The sequence below is a fragment of the Rhodnius prolixus genome, unplaced genomic scaffold, assembly GCF_049639745.1.
Source record: "Rhodnius prolixus isolate KJV_2025 unplaced genomic scaffold, Rpr scaffold_1, whole genome shotgun sequence".
In the NCBI taxonomy this organism is placed as follows: Eukaryota; Metazoa; Arthropoda; class Insecta; order Hemiptera; family Reduviidae; genus Rhodnius; species Rhodnius prolixus.
In genome coordinates this window covers 8,297,721-8,323,882 of record NW_027411581.1, presented here as the reverse complement: position 1 = coordinate 8,323,882, position 26,162 = coordinate 8,297,721, and the positions used below count along the sequence as shown (strand labels likewise).

Genomic DNA, 26,162 nt, shown 5'->3' with positions numbered 1-26,162 from the left:
CTCTGTGTTATTATTATTATTATTATTATTATTATTATTATTACAAAATAATGTACCAAACTCAAGTATAAATGTGGGATATGGTGTTTATTTTTGCGTTCTTCCCAGCACAAATGTTCTATTAAGAATTAGTAATCTCAATTACACCATTCAATAATAACATTTTTGAAAAAAGAACGTTGCAAAAGAGAGTTCTACTTTTGTTGCAGAACAAACAATAAGAGAAAATTCTTACGGCTGTAAGAGAACGGGACTCCTAGATGCCAAGAAGAGCTTTTATTCCTTTTCGAGAGAGCATTATTCTCATACAAACATTCGCACAAACAGACTGACCAAATTTCTAAAATTCTTTTTTAGAGTGAGATCTTTAAAATGCGTACTTCCGGTGGAATACGCAATATAGACAATTTTATTACGTTAATAAAACTTTCTCTTTTTAGCGGAATTTAGCTGTAAAACAGCGGAATACAGGAAAAATCAAATAATTTACTGTATTACTTGGTAGATCTACTTCTGAAAGTAGAAAAAATTTCTTTATTTTTGAATAGAGAATCTTACAATGGATTACTTATTATTACATGGTGTGTGTGGGACCATTTACAACAACAGATCTGACCCAAACTAATTATAGCGTGAGATCCGGGATTTTTTTTTGTATTTTCTTACCTTTTTGTGTGTGTGTGTGTGTGCGTGTGTAGAGGATAAAAAGAACGTTTCATGGACAAATGGGTCACTGTCAACAGCTGTGAGGCAGTGGGAGAGATGGCGGGGGTCTCTCCAAAAGGACCTTTGTGCCACCATCACTAGCACCATCATCACCCTAGTTTCGACAGCTTTTTTTAAAAAAACACGCTTCTAAACACGAACAAAGATTACTATAATCTCTATCTAAGACAAAGTTGTATTTAAGAAATCTGATGTGAAACAGATCATCGTGGATTAAAGGAACACATGGGTCAGCGTTAAGTTCTTGTTAAGGAAAAAAGAGGAAACGGCACATCGACACCGACATCCTAGGATTAAATGGCTTAGGGTTTCCTGCTCTTCGAAGAATGGCCAACTTCCAGGAATTTCAAAGTGGAGGTCTCGGGTTCAAATCCAGCTATCGGCCCCTTAAATTTTCTCTTCCTACGTGCTTTTTACAGCTCACTGTTCCGGTGATGGATTATAAAGAGAAAAACACTATCCGGTGGCCCTCAATGCACTGGAAAGGAATGCCAATGACACTTAGATATTGACGTGTCTTTAGGGGCAGAAGCCTCTTGCCAGGGACTCCTAAATCCGGTAAACAGCACAGGAGTGGATGCTCTAATTAAAGGGTGCAACAATAGACGATGACGTACGCTTCCTGTGCAAGTTTTCTCGCACCAAAACACGCACTTACAAAACCACAAACCCCATTTTGAATCGCTAGAGCCGCTCTTAAAATCCGAATTATTGCTAAAAACTAAAAATTAAAAATTAAAGTTAATATTTTTCATTATTCGTTTATAGACTTCTAAATAAAGAAACCAGAAATATTCACCGTTCGAATAAACAATAACAATTTAATTAGTGAAGCGAAAAATAAACTAAATTTCAATTTCAATTAATAATTTCTACTTTCAATAATATTATTGAACCATAAAAACTATTAAAAAGAAAAAAAAAAAGAAAAAAGAAAAAGGTTAATAATAACACCTGATTACGTAACAGAGGAAAACTGTGAAGGAGGACATTGCACCGTCCAATGATAACAAATGATAGTGTTTTTATAATCATTGTTTAATTAGGAAACTATAGTTGTTGTATAACAGATAGAACATAAACAAGTTACAAATTACTATAGATATAAAAATGTACATAATAAAATTAGGAGACTAAATAACATCAGAGGCTCTCTACTCTCTCTATAAGCGTTATGCACATTAATGGAAGTAATTGAATAACTTTGTTTTCTGAATAGGAGAAGTTTTAATTATGAATCGGCTAAATATCGTAGATTCAAAATATCTCGCCCAATCAACGATTTCCCGGCCACCCCACAAGAAAAAAAAATTCAATTCAATTCTGTTAAGGAAATAAAATATCTAGCATTCAGCAAGTCTTGGTTGTCACTATTGGAAGAGTGGGGCAAAGGGAGAAGCTGTGCGCTTCCTATATCTTAATATCATTAGTGTGTTATACTCGACTGTATGTACATGCCCTTAAAAGGTTTAATTTGTAAAATGTGTTTGCTTTAATTATGATAATAATATAATTCTTATTATTGTGTTGTTGTTTATATATATTCAGTTTTCATATTTTCCCCCTTTAACCCTAACAGGTTATGGGCCCAGAGCGGTATTGCGCAATCGTGTAACTGTGATTGTCGCGTTAATTTAAAGTGAACTTTGTTTTTGTGTTTTTTTTTCTATTTTATAATAAAAATAAATAAAAATGAGTATCATGAATATTTCACGTATCGAAGGATTGTCTAAAGATAATTATGATACGTGGGTACTTCAGATGCAAGCTCTGTTAATCAAAAATGATGAATGGGGATATGTCAGCGGGGAAATTAAGAAACCCCTGTCCATAAAAGGAGATCCCACTTGTGAAGAAAAATTAAACAAATGGATAACAAACGACAACAAGGCGAAAGCGGATATTATTCTTTCAATCTGCACATCAGAACTTAAGCAAATAAAGAGTTGCGATACATCACACGATGTATGGTGTAAGCTTAAAGAAATTTACCAGTCAAAGGGACCTGCAAGGAAAGCCACGCTGTTGAAGCAACTTACGCTACACCAGATGAGCGAAGGCGAAACGGTAAGGGAACACCTGAATAAGTTTTTTGATGTGGTCGATAAACTTGGAGAGATGGAAGTCACAATAAATGCAGATCTTCTGACAATTATGTTGCTTTATAGTCTTCCTAATAGTTTCGAAAACTTTCGATGTGCGATTGAATCGCGAGACACATTGCCAACACCGGAGGCGTTACGCATCAAGATTATAGAAGAATCGGATGCCAGAAGCGCAGGTAACAAGCAATCAGAATCAAATGCCATGTATGCACAGAAACAAAAGAAATTCAACAATAAAGCCAAATCAGGTGAAGTTAAACATAATTGTTCTGAAAGATTTCATTTTCAATGTTACCGATGTAAGAAATACGGTCATAAGGCTAACGAATGCCGTAGTAAATTTAAACAGTTTACTAGGAAAGCTGAAGATTCAAAAGATGTGGATTTATTCTTATCGGAGGCATTTCATTCACCAGAAGAAAAGGCAAGGTGGTGCTTAGATAGTGGTGCTACTTCACACTTGTGTAATAAAATTGATAAATTCACTAGTGTGTGCGGAAATCGGCCAAATAAAATTAATCTTGCGAATGATTCCTCAACCGATGTTACCGCGAAAGGAACTGTTAGATTTGTAACCGGAGGTTGAAGTAAAGAGAGAAACGTAGTGCTGAAAAATGCTTTACATGTGCCAGATCTGCGTACGAATTTATTATCTGTGGCCAAAATTACGGATAACAATTTAGAAGTTCTATTCAAGAAGGACTGTGCACTGATCATGGATAAAAATCAAGTTAAAATAAAGGCTAAACGTGTGGGTGATTTATACTTCGTGGATGAAAATGTGGAATCTGCGTGTAACTCCGTTCGTGAAGATTCGAATAATAAACTGATGTTGTGGCATCGTCGTTTGGGGCATATTAATTTTAGAGACCTAAACGAAGCCGCAAGAAAGGTGTAATCAGGGGCATTGATCTTAAAAATACAAATAACTCATCAGAGTGTGAAATCTGTCTTCAAGGAAAAATGACTCGCTCAACATTTCCTAAATATTCAAATAAAGAAGTGGATGTTTTAGAAATCATTCATTCGGATTTGTTTGGACCTGTGCGAGTGGAATCTGATGGAAAATCTAAATACATGGTCACATTTAGTGATGAAAGAACAAGATGGACAGAAGTTCGATTTCTTCGGAATAAAAATGATGTATTAAAAGTTTTTAAAGAATTTGTTAATTTGGTTGAAAATCAAAAGAATAAGAAAATTAAGTTTCTTCAAAGTGATAATGGAAAGGAATATGTTAACGATGAATTCGATGCGTTTTTAAAGGAACGCGGAATTAGAAGAAGGCTCACAGTTCCATACACACCGGAACAGAATGGGATATCTGAGAGGAAAAATAGAACACTTCTCAATGTTGCTAGATGTCTATTAATCCAGTCTGGCCTTCCAGATAACTTTTGGGCTGAAGCTGTAAATACAGCGAATTACATAAGAAACAGATGTCCCACAAGCAGTCTAAGTGGTTTAACTCCGTATGAAGCTTGGACAGGAAGAAAACCCAACATTAAATATTTTAAGAGTTTTGGATGCCGTTCATATTGTTTGGATTCTAGACCTTCACGAGGGAAGCTTGAACCTAGAGGGAAGAGCGGAATATTTTTAGGGTATTCAGAAGAATCTAAAGGGTATAGAATTTGGCTGACAAATGAGAAGAAGATTATAATTACCCGTGATGTGAAATTTATTGAAGATTGTAAGGTATCCACAACCAAGAATAAAGGTAATGGTTCAATATTTGAAGCCAGTTACGAACATAAAAATAATATAGAAGAATTCTCTGAACCCGAATTTAAAGATGTTCAAATGAATATTGACAACGAAAATATGGAGCGTGTAAATGATGAGAGCATTGATGAACTTAAAGAGCAGAGCACAATAAAAAGAGGACGTGGTAGACCTAAAGTGATAAGAACAGGGTTGAGGGGAAGACCTCGTAAACTCCACAATGTAACTCCTGTTATTGAGAAAGAAGAACCAGAAGTCAGAACTGCAACATTAGAAGAAGAAGTCTTATTCTCAGAAATTCCGATTAATCAGGCTTTAAATGGCCCATCTTCCAACGAGTGGTACAAAGCTATTGCTACTGAGGTATCATCGATACTAAAAAATAAGACATGGGATCTAGTTGATCGTAACAATGTTGGACAGGTGATAGGAAGTAGAATTGTATTAACTAATAAATACAACTCAACTGGTGTTCTGGAGAGGAGAAAAGCACGTCTTGTGGCGCAGGGATTTTCACAAAGGCCTGGAGTTCATTTTGATCAAACATATGCGCCTGTGGCCAGATTAAGTTCGGTCAGATTGTTTACTGCAATATCTGCTCATTATAATTTGTTTATAAATCAATTAGATGTTAAAACCGCATATTTAAATGCAGAATTAGAAGAAGAGATTTATATGGAACCCCCTAAATGTTTAAAAGAAGTATTAAAAATAATTAAAGAAGATGTTGGAACAAATAAAGAGATTAGAAATAGTGCTAGTGAAATGTTATCACAGCTTAACAATGGTGACGTAGTTTGTCATCTGAGAAAGGCTCTATATGGTTTAAAACAAGCCGGAAGGAATTGGTATTTTAAATTAGATAATGCGTTAAGGCGATTAGGAGCCGAACCTACTGATTGTGATCCTTGTTTATATCGTCTAAATAAGGGGAAGATTCCAACATTAATACTTACGTATGTTGATGACATATTAATTGCATCACCAAATAAGGAAATTATATCAAAAATAACTAAAAGTCTCTTAAAAGAGTTCGAAGTAAAGGACATAGGTCAAGTCAATTACTGTTTGGGTATAGAGTTCCTGTGTGAACGTAATAAAATAACTCTATGTCAAAGAAGTTTTATTAAAGATCTACTTGAAAGATATGGTATGGCAGACGCCAATCCTGTCAAAACCCCGATGGATGTTAATGGAAAATTATCCAAACCGGAAGGACCACCATCCGAAGAGGATATGAAGCTCCCATATAGAGAACTTATAGGTGCCTTAAACTACCTAGCGTTAGCTACCAGACCTGATATTAGCTATTCTATTAGCCGATTAGGTCAATTTAATAATTGTTACACCAAAGAGCACTGGGTTGCCGCTAAACGTGTCTTGAGATATCTAAAGGGTACAGCGGATGTTGGAATAACATATGTGTCAGACAAGAAGCCGTTAGTTGGTTATGCGGATGCTGACTGGGCTGGGAATACTGACGATAGAAGATCATGAACTGGATTTATATTTATGTATTCAGGAGGACCTATATCCTGGGATTCCAAGAAACAAAGAACAGTGGCTCTGAGTTCGACTGAAGCGGAATTCATGAGTATGACTGAGGCTGTTAAGGAGAGTATTTATCTTCAAAGGATCTTTGGCGAAGTTGGTTGTGAAGTTTCCGAACCAATTACGCTATTCAATGATAATATAGCTGAAAATCCAGTGACTCACAACAGGACTAAGCATATTGATTTGAGGTATCACGTCATTAGAGATGCGATTAAAGATGAGCTGGTTGAAGTTAAGCATAAGGAAACAAAGGACATGCTGGCTGATTTATTAACTAAAGGACTTCCGGGGCCGAGGCATCTGTACCTGATGGGGATGATTGGAATTCGTGAAGTTCCAACCAAGACTTGAGGGGAAGTGTTAAGGAAATAAAATATCTAGCATTCAGCAAGTCTTGGTTGTCACTATTGGAAGAGTGGGGCAAAGGGAGAAGCTGTGCGCTTCCTATATCTTAATATCATTAGTGTGTTATACTCGACTGTATGTACATGCCCTTAAAAGGTTTAATTTGTAAAATGTGTTTGCTTTAATTATGATAATAATATAACTCTTATTATTGTGTTGTTGTTTATATATATTCAGTTTTCATATTTTCCCCCTTTAACCCTAACAAATTCAATTTATTTATTTGTTATTGGGGTAGTCCCCATACCAAATACAACCATTCATATTCATATTGAAAGAAAATGCCTTAATTTCAAAATGGATGTCACATATTTATACAAAAGCTGAGCTGAATCAACAGTGTCTGGGTTCAACAATTTTTCAATATGTTCCCCTACGTTATCAGAATAGTAATAATACTCTCTAATGGGTTTGTAAAATGGGCATTCAACAAGAATATGTACCAGGTCTTCTTTCTTTTGTAATCGACAAAACCCACAATCCAACTGAGGATCTATTTTGCTTATTAATCTATCATGGGTTAACTTTATCGAGTATTTTCCACTTGTCCTAAGTTGAAATAATAATTTGCTATAATTAAACGGCATTTTGTAAGTTAGGTACAACTGTGTTTCACTTGAGGGGTTAAAAACATTTACATAGTAGCTATTATACCTAGACTGTTGAATACTTGTATTATCCAAATTAGTTAAATACTCTCGGTACAACTTTAAAATTTCTGGGATTTTCTTTTTTATATTAAAGGCATCTTCAATGTATACTATACCAGATCGGTTAATTGGTTGCAGGAGATCTTTTAACTGCGCTGCCCAGTTGAATCGCGAGTCTGAGCTAAACAACGAAATACTCAATAATATCCGGTAACATATTCTGGGTAATCTTTGATCGCTCATTTCCAAAATATTCAACAACCAATTTAGACTTAACTTCAAGATTCTGTAACTTATATGTAGTTGTCCCGTTTCCGAACGAATCATATAATTCGGGGTACTTTTTGTAAGTTGAAAATGCCGCTTGTACAAATATAGCGATTCTTTTTCTAATTCATTAATATATCGGAGACCCCATATTTGAACTCCATAGAGCAGCACGCTAGAGATTAAAGCTTCATTGAGTCTCTTCTTGGAGGCCCATGAGGAGAGCCTAGATTTCAAACAAATGTTCAAAACCAAACCCGCCGCCATACGAGCCTTTGAGATTGCCTGCCTTGCTGCCCCAATAAAGAGGCCCGACTTCGAGTAGAGAACACCCAAATAATCAAAATTCTACAGTCTGACTCAATTCTACGCCATCATAAAGTAGTTTTAATGTTTTCTTTGGCCTTCCTTTCTGAAATTTGAGAACTTTAGTCTTAGTTGTGTTTACAATCAGTGAGTTGTTGTTTGAATACCTTTGTAGTAAATCTATTTTTTTCTTTATATCTGTATAACAATCACCAAAGATAAAAAAAAAAAATTATTCCAATAATAGTGACTGATTCTCCGTGAAAGTGATAGTACATTGGTTTTACAGGAATCATATGAGCCTATGACTATACAACTCGATGTTGACTACACAATTCGATTTAACTCCATAAAACAAAAATGCGATGAAATAGTGTATATTGTCAGGCGCCACGGTAGCCGAACGGTTATAGGCTAGACCCGCAATGCTAAAATGTATTGCGGTACTACGCTATACTCTCGGTGTATACCTTTAATGGTTAATATGAGAAATTTATAGTAAAGTATGTTTGCTAGTCGCCACGCTAGCCGAGCGGTTAGAGGCTAGACCCGCAAAGCTAAGATGTATCGCGGCAGTAGGCTATATTCCCCGGTCTATACTTTTAATGGTTAATAAAAGAAATTCATAGTAAAGTATGTTTGTTAGTCGCCTCCGTCCACGTCACCCAATTTGGTAGTTGGGATGTAAAGCCGGCCTGAAAAAATAGGCATTACTTAATGTACATTGCTTTTTTTTTAAGTTCCTGTTTATAATAAAAAAATTTTAATAAATGTACCGTTATCATTCAGCAGCTGCTACTGAATTTGAGCCGAATTATTGCAACGATTTACGTTAGGGCACGGGGAGTTAATCAAAATGGCTTTTAAAATAAATTATTTATTCAATGGCCAAAAAAAAAAAACTTTTATTTTTGCCGTCTAATGGTGATAATCTTCATTATTTGTGGAATTTAGTATAAATATAAAAAGCTATGAGACGCCATGGTAGCCGAGCGGTTAGAGGCGAGATCTGTAAAGTTATTATGTATTGTGGTACTAGGTTCGATTCCCGGTCTTAGGCCTTGGATTTTATTTAATGGTTAATAAAAGAAATTTACAGTAAAGTATGTTTGCTAGTCCACGACACCTAATTGGTGGTTGGTAGTTGGAAGTATAGCCCGCCGGCGGAAAATAGGCAATTACTTTACTTTACTTTAAAAAGCTATGACTGAACCAAGAGCTTTGACACTTTCAAGATATTTCAGAAAAAGTGGAGTTAATCGATTTGGGCTGTGAACGGCTCATATAATAACTAAAAAAAATAAAATCCTAATCTGGGTCGGTGGCGCTACGTGGTGATAGATAGAGTAACTGTTCTTACACCTCACTATCCGGTAATGGACAGTGTTTTCGAGTAACGAGAGATTACTATCCGGAAGCCGGCAGTGCACTGAAAACAAAACTTTGGGCACCAATGAAATTAAAAAATGAGTCAGCGATAGTTGAGTGGTGGGGGATTATTTCCGGTCAAGCCAGAATCAACATGATCCTAAATCCTCAACAAGATGATTGGAATGAAATCCTCACACTGGCCAGTTCCGTCCTTTTCCTTAACAATAATTAAAAAAATAAAATCATCTCCCGTTAATAAAACTGTACATTTATTAACGTCGAATTAATAAATCATTTCTTATTCAAACGAATACAGCTCAATCCTCCATTAGAGGGAGATAATAATTAAAACTTGTGGCTAATTCTTCTTCTTCATTATTCGGATGAGCAAGAATCTGGGCTGCATTTAATTAAATCGAAGCAGAATTAATGAACATTCAAACATGAAAAGATGAACATTCAAATACCAACTAAATGAGTATAAAACATCATTAACTTTGCTAATGTGTCCATAATAATTAGCCATTAATGAATAACTGATATTAATAATGGAATATTTATGATCAATTTGCAATAATTTTCATTATAATTATAATAAATTATGTAAAACGCGTCGCAAAATGGGCCCGTTACTTGTACCACTTGAATTTGCACACATAATTTGGATCAATTTTTAGTTTGGTGAGGGGGAGGGGGGATTTCAATAACCACTTATTAATTTTCATACGAATATTCCATTTTGCAAAAAAAAATTTACCTACCTACAACATGGCCGCACAATAAACGTGGCCGATGTAGGTGTAATTTGTGGTAAATTAATCATTCGATTACTTGATAATATTTATTATTTTTCTATGTGGCCACCCCAAAAAAGTATTTTTTTGCACTGAACCTTCCAAGTCCTTTGGAAACGAAAAATTAAGGATAAAAGGGCAAACTTGCCATCTACAAATGGATCTTGAGAAAAAGAATACAAAAATTATTTTCTGTCCTTTAATTCTGTTTCCCTTTCTCTAATTACGCCCTCCATTCAGCTGTAAGGTTTTTTTTTTTTTTTGCTCACATTGGTAAGTTAGTGTTTCCTCTTCCTGTACCACACGTGCACCGTCACTCATTCAAACTTATAAAAAATTATATACACGTGTACGGGATGGTAAAATCATTTTTAACACAAAGTGTCATCGACAGAGAGCAAGAAGCACTCACTTCTAGGTCATCGTCGCTATGGGTATTTGACAGCAGCCACTCCTCCATCTAAACATCTATATCTAATCATATAGAAACACTTTTCCAAAGTACCCTTGTATTCAGAAGGCACGTATTTCCGGTGGAAAATTGACACGTTCGTATCAACTTCCTCCTTTTCCGATAGAAGTTAGATCGACAACAAAAAAATAGAAAAATAGTTAAGAAAAAAGAAGTAGATCTTCTTTTGCAACACAACTACCAGTAACTTTTTCATAAAATTTCTATCGGAAAATTAAATGGTAATTACCAAATTGGTTAATAACTTCAAATTTAATAAATTACATCTTTTTAAAGGCAAAAAAGTCGTAACAGAAAGGAAATGAATTAGACTATTCGTACATTAATATGTAAAACTTATTGTTCGCTTAAACGAAAACTGAAAATTCATTTCCCAACTTTGTGGTTATAAAACGTTACGCTATTATTATGCCTTTTCAACTATAACGCCAAGCGATTTAGTAATATGCGGATATTAAAGCTATATTAAAGACGAAACATTTCCTGATTTATGAATTCACCAGAAATAATGACAAAAGATAAACTATTAATGATCACAATTTGGTGTGAAACACACGATCTTCTTTTATTCTTGCCCCTTCTCCCACAGCGTTATGCAAAGCAATGGAGGCAAAGATCTGTTTTTTTGTTACTTTCAGTGAATAAAATTCAGAGGATGGGGGGACAAAAAAAAGAAACAACCGGATGATAGAACATTCGAGGCGGAAGAGTTTAAGACCGACTACAACAGATGGTAAATGATGTGGGTCAGTTAAGGCTGTTTGGTTTTTACCAAGCTGAGAATGACCTCTCCGAGAAACAGTTGTGATTTAGCTTGATCTAAACAAGAAACATGTCACTCACACTCATTGCTAAAAAAAAACAACTTCTCTGTTTGTTCGTTGCAATTTGGTTAGAGAATTAATTACCTAATGTAAATAAATATTTCGTGTTTTAGTTTTTGTTTTTAGAACTATTGAAAAATGTAACGATTATCAAAACAATAAAAATATATACTGATGGACAAAATTAGCGCACCACTCAGTTTTTGTTTAGTTACGAGTTTATTTCGTAAAATTAAATAAACTATTTTTCGCTTTTGTTTTGGACGTACATCACTTGTCTAAAGCGATTTAGGGAGACAAGAGGTCATTCAAGAAGAGATGTACAGCAGAGAGAGAGAGACGATAGGTACATCCGGCACCTGGTTTTGCGAAACAGGAGTATAACGGGAAATGAGATAAAAAGTCTCATAAGGCAAGTCCGAAATGTTTCCATCTCCAGCAGGACTGTTAGAAGAAGACTTAATGAAAGTAACCTTAGAGCCCGACATCCTGCTCGGGGCCCTCTCCTTACCACAGTTCACAAAATAACTAGGCTTCAGTTTGCACATGAACATGTGAATTGGACTTTAGACAACTGGAAGAGAGTTCTCTTTACAGATGAGGTGAGAATAGGCCTAAATTCTTCAGATGGCCGTAGTTACAAATGGCTTATTTTTTCAGCCAACAATATTTTGAAAGTCCAAAATTTGCACATATTGGAAGTAATAAAAAAAAATAAGGGTGATGCGTTAATTTTGTCCATCAGTGTATTTAAAAACCAGTAAAAGTGAAAGTAAAACATTAAAATTAACTTATTCTCAAGAGTGAAGTAACATTCGCCCCAATTTAATCCGTAAGTTAAAGGATTGAGGCTAAAGCCGCGTATCCCTTACTGCAAGTTGAAGTATTGTAACCTCCGTTGCATGCCACGACATGTTCGACTTGATTTTGCCAAATTATTAGTAGGTGATAGAGGCGAGCAAGGTCTTTTCAGCCAGTATCATTTTTTTAACCGCCATTTTTACGAAAAAAACATCAGCTCAGGGTACACCTCAGAAATTAGCTTTAAAGCTCTATTCTAACGATCTAAATTACTCCTTAAAAAAATAATAAACGTCAAAATTAATTTTTAAGATGAGAATAATAAATTGATGCAAGCTCAGAAGTTGCAATTGGGCTGTACAAACAAAAAATTTCATAAAAGTTCATCCGAATGATTTTTGAATACTTATTTTGATCAATAGGAGCGCAAATTTCTGAAAAAAGGGTTACAACATTTTGCAAAAGTTATCCCTGCTTAGGACAGGCCTGCGCTGATTTCCTACCCAGCAACTTGTTGGCGAATTTGATTAGGTTCATCGTGTGTTTAGAACCACCAGAAATTTGCATACTATTTGTGTATTTCAATTAATTGTAATGTCTGATCATTTCGTCACTCTTATCTTATTAAATAATACAAATAATAATAAGGAAAACAATAATAAATAATAATAAAATAGTAAAAAATCTTATAAATTAAACAGGGAAGGGATTAGCGCTGAGTTTAGCGAGTGCAAGGGTTCGAATCCAGCGGCTGTCTCTTAGATTTACTCTTCTTGAGAGCTTCTTGCGTGAGAGCGTGGCTTTGTAAGTGGGAGATCCCCATTCGAATCCCGCGTAAGGCTACTTTTTATTTGTTAGGAAAAAATGGTTTTAGTAAAGTAAGAGCTTGTATGAGCTTCCGGCCCCCCCGTCTAGGACACCTAATTGGTAGTTGCGACGTTAAGTCACGCCTGAAAAAAATAGGCGATTACTTTATTTTACTGTCTGTAATGAGAGACCAATATCCGGAGGCTGAAGGTACATTGAAAAAAGCTCCGGGCGCCAATGACTTCAGATGTTGTAACGCGCCTTAAATTAAAAATAAGTAAATATATTTATAAATACAAAGTCCCCGAGTCCCTCCACCCTCAAAAATAAAAATAAACAGCGAATTGAGGAAACAAGCGACAAACACAAAATTGTAGATTGTTGATACAAAAATTAGGAGAGAGAAAAGAGATTGTACAGGAATTCTGAAGAAAAGTCTTCTTCGATTGCAGAGATTTGGATCTTTCATTTGTGTGCAGCCAGTGTCTGCCAGCCGCCAGCCAGTCTCTCTCCTCTCCGAAAGCTCATAACCCAAAATATCCCTCAAATTTCAGGGATGAAAAAACAGGGCATAACATTTCGGTAATTCCTCCTGATCCTCAAAGCAGGCCAACTAGTAGAAAGGATAAAAAATCAAAAATAATAACAATTCCCATTTCTTTAATATACAATTAGCTCTACAGGAAATCGTGTCTCTATTTGAATCAGATTTATATTTCGTGAATCTCACACATGCTCGTGTGGACCATATGTTTGGAGTACCAATAAAAAAAGTAGGAGGTAACTCAGAGGTTACGTTTTTTGTTTTTTCCGTTTCTCATTTTTCTCTAAGTAAATCGTGCATGAATTGATAAAAGCAGAACGAAATAAAAAAATCTTTTTCCTTTAGTTGTATTAGAAACTAATTTAATGAACGTTTTTCTTTTTTTACGTTGATGGATAGAGTGCGGAGGACGGAGATGTAGATAGACTTGAAGACGAAGAAGAAGATTACAAGGTGGATGTTACAAGGAAGATAGTAGTACCAATAAGACAAGAAAGAAACATGAAGAAGAACAATCTACCTAAACAACACGAGAGTACATAAACAACACTAATGTAGAGGGCGGCACTTTGACCTACATCCCCTTCCCGCCAGAGCGCACCACCTCTACGATCTACTCCATCATCTACTAACTGCCCCAGCTTCTCTTTCCTCCTGGTAATAACGATTTTGCCTATTCTACCATTATTTAACACTATACCATAATAAAAACAAACAAAAACAAAATCCTGTCAAGACAAATATTTACTACAAATAGTTTTTCCAAAATTGATGTTAAGTTTTTATAAAAACACGAAAATAGGCACTTTTTTTGACAAATGACTTTATTTTGTAAATAACTCTGTATTTTTTTTGGACTAACATTAAAAGATGATCTGTAAGGGATCTAAGAAATTTTTACATCGTTGTGCAGATTTTGTTGCTTACAAATGTAGGGAGTATTGACAATTTTTCGGCGGAATTTGGACTGGAATTGGATTGGTTGGACCCCAGAGATTGCATCTGTTAAGACTACAGTGGTAGCATGATTGTCAGGTACAGAAGTCTTTTGTTCTGTCTATGAACTATAAAGAGGTCAGTACTTCTATTTATTTCCTGTCTAATCAGTCTAGTGCGTGAACTCCAGGTGAATCATTTATCTAGATAAAATCCAAAACAGCTAATATTTGTGGAAGAGGACTGACCACCTGAGGGTGAAGTTTAAGCGATTGACTTGTTCTGGATTTGGTTGCAATGGTTACAAGCATCGTCTGTCTGCTTAGAAATTGGGGATCCAAGAAATGAAACACTTTCTTGTGAGACCTGCAAAGCTAATATGCATTGTGGTACTGGGTTCGATTACCCCGGTCTTAGGCCTTGGATTTTATAATAGTTAATATAATATAATATTATATTATGTATAATAATTAAAATATAATTATATTATTATAATAATAATTACATTATTAATTATAATAATATATATAATATACGAGGGTCGTTTGAAAAGTCCGTGCAAAGTCAGAGAGATAGCACTACTGGCGCGTATCGAGGTTATGTTTAGTTAGTAGCATCTCTTGGAAGAACACACACCAAGTTTCAGCCAGATCGGTCTATTTCTTTATGTTTGGCATTCGTTTGAATCGAGGAAGTCGAGTGATTTTCAAAAAATGGACGAAAAAGAATTTCGTGTGTTGATTAAACACTACTTTATGAAAGGCAAAACGCCTGAGGAGACTAAAGAGAAGCTTGATAAACATTATGGTGACTCTGCACCTTCGATTAGAACAGTTTATAAGTGGTTTCAAAATTTTCGGAGTGGCCATATGGGCACAAGTGACGCTGAACGTTCTGGACGCCCTGTTGAGGTCACTACTCCAGAAATCATTGATAAAATCCATGATTTGGTGATGGATGACAGAAGAGTGAAGGTGCGTGAGATTGCTAGTGCTGTGGGCATCTCGAATGAACGGGTACATAATATTTTGCATCAACATTTGGACATGACAAAGCTATCCGCAAAATGGGTGCCGCGATTGCTCACGCTTGACCAAAAACGAAATCGTGTGAAGTGTTGCAAGGACGGTTTGCAGCTGTTCCAGAAGAATCCGCAGGAATTTAAGCGTCGTTTCGTCACTGTGGATGAAACATGGATACATCACTACACTCATGAGACCAAAGAACAATCTAAACAATGGGTTACCAAGGGGGAATCTGCGCCAAAATAGGCGAAGACCGTTCCTTCGGCCGGAAAGATTATGGCGACTGTCTTTTGGGATTCGCAAGGAATAATCCTCATCGACTATCTGGAAAAGGGTAAAATATTACAGGTGCATATTATTCATCGTTATTGGACCGTTTGAAAACCGAGCTGCAAGAAAAACGCCCACGATTGGCCCACAAAAAAGTCCTTTTCCATCACGACAACGCACCAGCTCACACCTCAGCAGTTGTGGTCGCAAAATTAATGGAAATAGGGTTCCAACTCGTTTCACATCCCCCCTATTCTCCAGACTTGGCTCCCTCGGACTACTATTTGTTCCCCAATATGAAGAAATGGCTGGCGGGAAAAAGATTTTATTCAAACGAGGAGGTGATTGCAGAAACGAATGGCTATTTTTCAGACTTGGACAAATCCTATTATTCGGAAGGGATCAACAAACTAGAGCAGCGTTGGACGAAGTGTATAAGCCTAAAAGGAGACTATGTTGAAAAATAAAAAAGGTTTACCCCCAAAAATTAAGTAGTTTTTATTTTTGCACAGACTTTTCAAACGACCCTCGTATTATATATAATATAATATAATAGTTAATAAAAGAAATTTACAGTAAAGTATGATTGCTGGTCGCCTCGGTCCACGACACCTAATTAGTAGTTGGACGTTAAGCACCGTCTGAAAAAATAGGCGATTACTTTACTTTACTTTACACTTTCTTGTGTTTTTTTTATGTGTAAAGCAAGAACAAATTCGTCAATTAATAAAATCTCTTCCTTAAATCTTCATATAATATTAAATTGAAGAAGAGGAAAATATGTTTGAAGAAGTATTAGCTAAAGTTATTGAAGTTGAAGATGCAATAATAATGAAGTAATATTACGTATATATTGCCCAAAACACAGAAGTCGCGATTATTACAAAACTGCACAAGAAGAAATACATTTTCTCAAAAATATAATTTCAGAAAATATTATATAAATACCTGAAGTTATAAGTTCAGGATGTTGTACAATAACTTTCAATTCACCAGGTCGGATGATGGCTCCTTCCACAAGAACTGAAGCTATAACAAAAAGCAAAAAGTTCAAATTAATAATAAATTTCAAAATATTGTTATTTATTTCTTTACTTTTTTTTTTTTTACGGAAGTGAGAGTAATTTCCCTTCCTAAAATAGCGATAAAAAAATATCGTAAAATGTCGTAGTTCCGGTTTTGAAACTTACTTTAAAGTTGGTATAATGAAGAGACCGAAAATTTGACACGACCCACAACCTTCCCTAATTTTGAGAAAGGTAACTATTTTGATGGAGATCCCCAATCCCTAAAGAGGGTGTTCATCACATGACTAAGCGATTTTTTCGAAACCAATCAGCTGATCGAACAAAAATGCCTTCCCTTGCGCGATTTCTAAATCTAGAATTAAAATAAGCGATATAATTACATCACAAAGAGCTTCGGAATGCAATCGAGCTGTTACAGGTGCCAACGGGGAAAGTGTATAATCATAGCAACAACTTTTATCTATTTTTAATCCACTCTAAGGTAGAAAGAAGAACAGCTATGCAATAGTATGAATCATTGCTGCCAACTGTAGTCGGTTAATGATAAAATTAACTACCGTATTATTTATAACTGAAATTAAGTTGTGGTGCAAGTTCTTGGTAGACAAAAAAAATGAAGAAAAATCTATGGAAGATTGGTAAGACTGAAATTAAAGAAACACTCTTTATGGATAATGATAATTAGCAATTATTGTTTCAAAGGTGGAATTTCAGCCTTGGAATCTAATGACCTTTAATGATGAATGGTTTAAGAACCAAATTGTACTCTATATACCACTTTAGACGAGGAAAGCATAAATTGGGAATTCCTCCAAACTATCCAGAAATGAATTTTCTTAATAAATTATCGCAAGTAATGGAAAATCGTTAGGAAAATCTCGTCTTACGAACGAAAGAAGAAAGAAACGAACAAACTTAAGAATAATTCTATTTATTATTAAACTAAATAAGCCTAGAATTGAGTTGGAGCCATTTCCGCCAAATGTTGGATAAAATCCACATTTCCCCAAATCTAATCATACTCACTCGATAGTCCTTAAATCCTTAAAGAGGACATTCCCTGATGAAACTACCATTCTCTAAGTACACACGAGTCTGACTCAGCATCCCGATATCTCTAATCCTAATCATCTTATATCGCTTGAATCTTGACTTCCTCACCATACGTATATCTTACACTATTCTCGGACATAAAAGCACAGATGGAAACTATTTACGACAGATCGGAAATGATTACAATAACGCCACAGCCATTAAAATTTCCTTCACAATTTTTTTTTTTTTGTAGCGCCAAAAGGTTGACAATTTTCGGGCGGAAATGTCTTTAAAAAAAAAACCACACGTGTTCAAGTGATCATTTCTTCCTGTAAACCAAGAGAGGAGCAAATGGGGACTGCGCCAATGGGTTTGCTGGAGATGAGTCCAGTTCACTGTGAATAAAGAGTCACCTTCTCAGCTCGACTACGTTGTCAACGTCTTTTCTAAAACGCTGGACTCCATACTTAACCTTGGCTTGAACTAAATAACCTTCTATTTGCGTCCTGGAGGGGCGTAATTGTTTTGCTGAAGTCTATGGGTTTTTTTTTTGGTATCCAGAGTGCTCCTTGTCGTACCAACTTTCCTTTACGTCCGCAGGGATAATCACGCACTCTTTTTTTTTATCCAAAAGCTTTATGTCAAGCTTACGTGTCGCCATATTCCGTGCCCATAGAAAAGAATCTCTTTCAGCACTATTCACACAAATAACTATTTGAAGACTTAATAGTTTTGTGTAATTGTTTAAAAAAAAAAATCCTAGTAATTTATTGATTATTACACATTCTTTTGATGCATAATGAAAATTACATTCACAGTCTCAGGGATAAAGGAACTTTAATATTCCCATAATTATGTTATTAGGTAGACATATTTTTTTTTTCTTTTTTCTTTGAACAAATAAAAAAGAAAATGAATAAATAAACTACCATTATGCCATGTCCTATTTCTCACAGTGCAATACCAGAATAAACACTGTACGGTAAAGAGGACAATAGCGAAGAAAGCATTCAATAAGAAAACAAACAAAGCGACTGAAAAATGGAATATTAAATGAAATCGCATACATTTTGCAAGCTCACCGTACGTTCTTACGCTGCTCTCTGTAATGAAGATGGTCTTTTTTTTTTTGGTACTCTTAAAATCTAGATGGCTGAACAATTTAAGCAATATTCCCTGTTAATTTGATTATGACCAAAACCTTATTGTGGCTTCCTGTGTAACCTTAATAGCAGCGAATTTAAACGTTCCGATTTAGGGTTACCATGGAGACACCCACACAAAATACGTAATTGTACTGTTCATCCATTTTTTTTCTTCTGATTGGTGATTCAACAAGGTTCTAATCTATCGCTGAAATTTGCCCATTAAATGGCCACCCCCATGAATCTTGAACGTCACCAATCAATCATCAAAGCGGTTTACACATTGCTTAACCTACAAAAATTATTGAGTAAATATGGAATTTATTGTTTTAACAACTTTTCTTTTTTATTTATTATTTATAAATGATTTTTATTAAAAGCTAATTTATCTTATTTATTTATGCATGCAATAAAAAAGTTTTGTTATCATGAAGCGTACAAACAACAGAATGTAAAGTACATATCTTAACCAACATTCTGTTTCCTAACGTTGTATTTTTTATCTCCACTTTAACAATTTACTAAATCTATATAATTTAGCATTATGAAATACACGTTGAAGAGATAAAAGAGGAATTCCTGTACAAAAGATAATAGTCATCTTTCCTTGTCTTGTTTTAAAAATATTTTCTTTCGAAATTAAAAGAAAGAAAGACAGAAAAAAGCTGGTTAATATAAATATATATGATGTAAAACATTATATTGTAAATTAGCCCTGAAGATGACCTAGTCCCTAAGTTGAAAGCTCCGGCATTATACGAGGGTCGTTTGAAAAGTCCGTGCAAAGTCAGAGAGATAGCACTACTGGCGCGTATCGAGGTTATGTTTAGTTAGTAGCATCTCTTGGAAGAACACACACCAAGTTTCAGCCAGATCGGTCTATTTCTTTGTGTTTGGCAATCATTTGAATCGAGGAAGTCGAGTGATTTTCAAAAAATGGACGAAAAAGAATTTCGTGTGTTGATTAAACACTACTTTATGAAAGGCAAAACGCCTCAGGAGACTAAAGAGAAGCTTGATAAACATTATGGTGACTCTGCACCTTCGATTAGAACAGTTTATAAGTGGTTTCAAAATTTTCGGAGTGGCCATATGGGCACAAGTGACGCTGAACGTTCTGGACGACCTGTTGAGGTTACTACTCCAGAAATCATTGATAAAATCCATGATATGGTGATGGATGACAGAAGAGTGAAGGTGCGTGAGATTGCTAGTGCTGTGGGCATCGCGAATGAACGGATACATAATATTTTGCATCAACATTTGGACATGACAAAGCTATCCGCAAGATGGGTGCCGCGATTGCTCACGCTTGACCAAAAACGAAATCGTGTGAAGTGTTGCAAGGACGGTTTGCAGCTGTTCCAGAAGAATCCGCAGGACTTTAAGCGTCGTTTCGTCACTGTGGATGAAACATGGATACATCACTACACTCCTGAGTCCAAAGAACAATCTAAACAATGGGTTACCAAGGGGGAATCTGCGCCAAAAAAGGCGAAGACCGTTCCTTCGGCCGGAAAGATTATGGCGACTGTCTTTTGGGATTCACAAGGAATAATCCTCATCGACTATCTGGAAAAGGGTAAAACTATTATAGGTGCATATTATTCTTCGTTATTGGACCGTTTGAAAACCGAGCTGCAAGAAAAACGCCTACGATTGGCCCACAAAAAAGTCCTTTTCCATCACGACAACGCACCAGCTCACACCTCAGCAGTTGTGGTCGCAAAATTAATGGAAATAGGGTTCCAACTCGTTTCACATCCCCCCTATTCTCCAGACTTGGCTCCCTCGGACTACTATTTGTTCCCCAATATGAAGAAATGGCTGGCGGGAAAAAGATTTTATTCAAACGAGGAGGTGATTGCAGAAACGAATGGCTATTTTTCAGACTTGGACAAATCCTATTATTCGGAAGGGATCAACAAACTAGAGCAGCGTTGGACGAAGTGTATAAGCCTAAAAGGAGACTATGTTGAAAAATAAAAAAGGTTTACCCCAAAAAATTAAGTAGTTTTTATTTTTGCACGGACTTTTCAAACGACCCTCGTAAAGCTTATAATGACTGACACTGGCATTAATTTTTCATCCTATAAATACACATACAGGGTGTTCATTTTAAGACGGCTCAAATGCATTTCATGATTAAACGGTTAATCTGAGCGAAAAATGGTAGAGGAAAAATTTGTTGCCCGTCACCTCTAGTTTCAGAATATGTGACTTGATTTTAGATTCCTGCCCGCATACGCGGCTGAAGCGCGACCAAAACTGAGGGTTCGCAGTTGACCCCCATTTTCAAGTACGCAGTTTTAAAGAGTATAAAAAGTTATGAAAGAAACCGGAAATCGCAATTCGATATCTTTAAAATTAAAGGTGCTAGGCCATTTCAAAATCTGGTATTTATTAATCATATTTCAATTTTTTAACTTGTTATCAAAGAGAAAGAAGAGCACGCGATAGGTCATTTTTATGTATTTTTTCATCCCCTATCTACTAAAAATATTGCCAAGGCAGTAAAGCTAGTATTTTTCTTAATATCGGGAAAGAAGTCGTTTTTCGAGTGATTTTCCTAAGAAAAATCAAATGTTAAGAGCTTTAGATGTTCTCAAGCATTCACAAAATGGCTAAAAATTAATTTTACATATGTTACAAACAAGAAGGTTTAATAACTATTCGGTAATTTCGGGAGAGTTGCGTTTAATTACCAAAAAAATTGGAAACCTCCTTCCACATATTCCCTTACTTTTGGTCGCGCGTCAGCCGCGTATGCAAGCAGGAATCTAAAATCAAGTCACATATTCTAAAACTAGAGGTGACGGGCTACAAATTTTTCCTCTCCCATTTTTTTGCTCCGATTAACCGTTTAAGCATTAAATGCATTTGAGACGTCTTAAAATGAACACCCTGTATATATTTTTTTTAGGCGCGTCCAATATTAAAGCTTATTGGCGCCCAAAGCTTTTTTCTTTTTTGTGCACTGCCGTTCTCCAGGACAGTGTTCTCTCGTTACTGACAATGTGTCCATCGCTGGACAGAGCGTTGTAAGAAGCTCCTGAGAAGAGAAAAATCTAAGGGCCAACAGCTGGATTCGAACCCGTTTCGATTCCCAGAATTGGCTAAGCACTGAGCTAAATCTCTATTGTTTTATTTATTTCTAGAACGTTTTTTGAGCTTTCACAGCATGTCTACTTGTTCACAGCTGAGAATTTTGCAATTAAAAACGTTAAAAAAGGATTCCTAGCTCAGTGAAGTACTAAATTGTTGATAATCGAGACTAGATAACTGAATGATGCGTCATTCGCAAGGTTAAATATTTCAAATAAACGCTAGGTGATAGTGTACATAAAAAAGATAAAAGAATGTAACATTTAAAAAAAAAAAAACATTCCATATAACTTTGTGTAATCAACGCTGAAAGCAAAAAAAAAAATGGAGGGGATATATTAACTGTTTTTTTTTGTTTTTAAAGAGTAAAAATTAAAAAGAAATAAATTCCTGTCGTTGTTCTCGTTGTAGACTAACGAATGTAGAAGGCTTCCCAAAGCCGTACAATCTTAAGCGCACCATTAAGCTCACGTGGTGACCTCCATGGACTGCAATACTTTTTCACATGTTCATGCTTGTCCGTTAACTTGAATAACTTACTAATGTAAATATTGGCAACATTAACTGAATAAATCGCAAGAGATTGTAGAAATTATTGCCATTTTTAATGAGAACGGGGTCTGCATTAATTTTTTGTGGGTAAGGGGGGTCATTGTGGTATAAAAGAAAATGAAATTGTTGATAAACTTGCAAAGGAAGCCACCAATAGTGGGGGAAACTATAAATTACCACACACCGATATCAAGTGTAAGAGTCTATTATATCGTAATTGCAAAAGCAGCACTACAAAAAATGGCAGACAGATTACAGTAAGGGTAATAATGGGAGATTCTATAAAACTATGTGTAGATCAGTTACCTAGACAACCACATGGTTTAAGGGAACTGTCACTAATAAATGGGTTGTTACGACAATAAGCAAGCTGAGAGCGAACCACGCGGTGTGCGGATCGTATCTACACAGGATCAACAAAATGTCCTCTGTCCTCTTTACGTAGATTGCAATGAGGAGGTGGATTTCAAACATATAATAATAATATGTCCCACGTTATGTAGTAGAAAGGAAACGAATGTTTGACGACATATACAGGTTTTTAGACGCACCATTTCGCTATGAAGACATAATATTCTCCGCCCAACATCTATGTGCTTAAATCTGTAGCAGAGCTAGCAAAGAAATATGAAGTGTATTTAAAAGTTATAGCCGAATTAGAATGAATGGAAGAAAATGATTAGAGAAGGATTACGTGATTTTAATTTAGGTTAAGCTATAAGGATGGCAGGAGCACAGAGTACTGATCCATCCATTAGCTGCAGTTTATGTAAATAGTTGTATTGAGTAGAGGGATGAATGTGTGAAGCGAATGTATTTATAAGTAAGAATGGAGAGTGAGTGATATTCTAGTGATAAGCACCTAGACGATGCTGGCTGTATGGCGAAAGCCAATGCCCCAAAAAAAAGAAAAAAAAACTGAATAAATTCAAGTTTATTTACTGGCTCCTTCTCTTTATTTTTTTTTTTTCCACAACAGGAAGTAGGATTTTCTAAATTATGATATCTCACCGGAAGTAAATGTTCGCTGAACACGAAAACAAAAAAATGTTTTGAGCGTAAGTCTAAGTAAGTACGAGTTCTGTGTGTGTGTGAATCAAATGAAACTCTCCCCATTTTGATGCTGAGTCGTTTCCGGTACTAAAGTACTGACACAAATTCAGGGGGATCACAAAAAAAGCAGAACTATTAAAGCCAAATTTGGGACTGTTTAATGGTCTAGGGATTAGAATTTGAAAATTTGTGACTAGGCCTTGATTGAAACTTCCGGTCATATCATAAAATCATGCTCTCTTACTTAAAATATCCCCCATCCCGCGTAAAATAAAGTCCAAGCGATATCCTGGACGACATAAGCTAAACTCCATAAAGCTGAATCCTACATCCTGAGTATTGATCGCCAGATAATGGAACAGCTCTAACTGAAACTATTTCATTATTATTTTCATTTTCAAACTTCCACAAATTTTGGTTTCGTTCAATTTTAATCGAATCAGTTTTGGAAAAGAAGCAGTTTCAACGCGAGCCCGTTATTATGGTCTGTAGTTTACCAGGTGAATATTCGCTAGACCGGTTTGTGTTTTTTTAAAAAAAGTAATATTCGATCTTAGTAGCACGTCCTCTACTGGTCCAGCTGATTCTACTCCCGGGAATACTCTACTGGTCCAGCTGATTCTACTCCCGGGAATATTATCTTGATCCATTAAACTTCTATTTACCGCAAGAAGAGGAGGAGTTTTTATGGAATGTTTATTTAAAAAATATTAATTATTATTATTTAATATTGGATTGGTCACTATGAAGTTCACAGACGATTTAGTGCTGATTGGAAAGTCTCATGAAGAGATAATGAATATGTTGAAAGACCTAGTTAAATATGCCGAAAAACTCGGATTAAAAATAAATCCACAAAAAACTAAAATAATGAAAATAAATAACACTGAAGATATGATGGTAATGATAAACGAACAACCAATAGAAGAAGTAGTTGAATATGTATATTTAGGGCAACTCATTGATAAAGAAGAGAAAATAGATAAAGAAATTAACAGAAGAATAAGACTAAGCTGGGGAATGTATAGTAAATACAGAAAATTATTTAGATCAGACGTGAGTATCGCAGTAAAGAAGAAGCTATGGAACTGCGTAGTGAGACCAGTCCTAACATATGGATGCGAAACTTGGAGTCTGACTAGAAAAGATTTGGAGAAGATAAGAAAGACAGTAAGAAAGATGGAAAGAAGCATGATGAAGATAAGTAGGAGAGAAAGGAAAAGCAACAAATGGATAAGGGCACAGACTGGAATGGATGATATTATAAAGGTGATCTGCGAAAAAAAATGGAAATGGGCTGGCCACATTGTGCGTTCGGAGGATGGCAGATGGGCCAAGAAAATACTGGAATGGCGCCCCCTGGGTTTAAAAAGAAAGAGGGGTAGACCTAAAATAAAATGGGATCACGAGATGAGGAAATGCTGCGGCGGAGTAGCATGGAAGAGAGTCGCCCTTGACAGAGCAGAATGGAGGAGAATGAGCGCAATATATGTTGAAGCCTGGCTACCACAGGAGAAGTAAAAACAATACAAAATATTAGCAATAAATTCGGTGAAAAATAAAATAATTAGAAGCAAAAATAATTAAATTAAAATATGTTGGTCTATTAGTGTAATACTCTGTGTGAATAAAGATGTAAATAAAATAAAAAATGATAACCTCTGAAATTGTAAAATTCTGTTTAAATTAGTATTTTTGTGTAAGTTAATATTTTTTAAACTATTTTATTAAGACTATATAAATTTAAATAATTTTGAATTAAAAAAAAAAAAAAAAGTACATTTATGTTGAAGATTATTCGATTTGAACTAAGAACAGATAAATTTTATTTTTAATGATTAGCAACTCAAATTCCCCTTAGGGGAGCCACAGCATTAGCTGATTTAAATATTTAAATGTATTGTTTAAATGATTTAATAAATGGCTTTCATTTCATTTCATTTAATATTGGGCTATTACTACTGCAATTAGATTTGTTATTACTAGCTCAGATTAGATTCGTACCTGAAGTGAATGTAAATTTAATATCCACTCCGAAAAAGAACTATTGTGGCTCCCAGAGATTATATTAAGATGTAGCCGTCTGAGAAGGGTTAAATAGCGTAAAGTGTGATTGCAGATTTTTTGCAGACTCACGATTCCCATAGGTGAAGTATGCCAAAATCTCTGAAGAAGTAGTTTGTGGTAGTAATGCTATGTGGTCGTTTTGACTTACCCACGAGCGAGGAAATCTCATACTCATTAAGAAAGTTATAGTTTCACTCAAAAACAATCTCAAGAACAGGTGCTAACTTGAATTCGAAACCTGATCATCTTGATAATAATAATTCTTTCGATGGAGGAAACATTAACTTCCAATAATGGCCTAAATTGTTTGGTTATTTTTTCTTTTTTTAGTAGTATAGATCAATTTTACTTCTAAATTTTGATCATTAGTTATATTATATTATTAGTTATAATAATCAAAATAAGCTTTTTTTTCATCATAAATAAGTACCTAATTGAGTATTTAAATTATTTTAATGAAATTTTATATTAGAAGCAATTGCATCCAATGCACATTTTATTAACCAGTTAAGCGTGGAATTTAGTTTTAAAAAACCCGCCCACAGTGTGCGGAATTAAAATCAGACAATATCATGTATACACGTCGAACGCAGGG

At 35.3% G+C, this 26,162-nt stretch overlaps 1 protein-coding gene across 1 annotated transcript in view; it reads right to left on the bottom strand.

The window, feature by feature from the left end:
- Positions 1–26,162, bottom strand: part of smash (smallish) — a 203,188-nt gene that overhangs the window by 158,238 nt on the left and 18,788 nt on the right. The window contains exon 2 of the mRNA XM_074130655.1: positions 16,531–16,611. The gene's annotated coding sequence lies outside the window, so the exon portion shown is untranslated. The remainder of the gene's footprint in view (positions 1–16,530; positions 16,612–26,162) is intronic.